Genomic DNA, 408 nt, shown 5'->3' with positions numbered 1-408 from the left:
CTATTATTAAATTCCCTATTATTAAATTCCCTATTATTAAATTCTCCATTTATTATTAAATCCTTATTACATCTGCTGCTATTCCATTAGTTATGATTAAATTCTCTATTCCTAAATTCTCTATTTATTACTAAATTCTCCATTATTAAATTCTCATCTATAAATTCTCTATTTATTAATAAATTCTTTTTAATTTCTCCATGCATTATTAAAATCTCTACATCATTTATTATTAAATTCCCTAAATTCTCTATTTATTATATAAATTCTCTATTTATTATTAAATTCTCCATTATTAAATTCTCTACTATTAAATTCTCCATTATTAAATTCCCTATTATTAAATTCCCTATTATTAGATTCCCTATTATTAAATTCTCCATTTATTATTAAATCCTTATTACATCT

At 19.6% G+C, this 408-nt stretch overlaps 1 protein-coding gene across 1 annotated transcript in view; it reads right to left on the bottom strand.

The window, feature by feature from the left end:
• The window catches only part of ALS2CL (ALS2 C-terminal like), a gene marked incomplete at its 3' end in the record, with an annotated part of 49,845 nt that overhangs the window by 13,435 nt on the left and 36,002 nt on the right, over positions 1-408 (bottom strand).

Source organism: Corvus brachyrhynchos, unplaced genomic scaffold (assembly GCF_000691975.1).
Source record: "Corvus brachyrhynchos isolate BGI_N302 unplaced genomic scaffold, ASM69197v1 scaffold18, whole genome shotgun sequence".
NCBI classification, from domain to species: domain Eukaryota; kingdom Metazoa; phylum Chordata; class Aves; order Passeriformes; family Corvidae; genus Corvus; species Corvus brachyrhynchos.
This window is presented reverse-complemented; position numbering and strand designations above follow the sequence as displayed.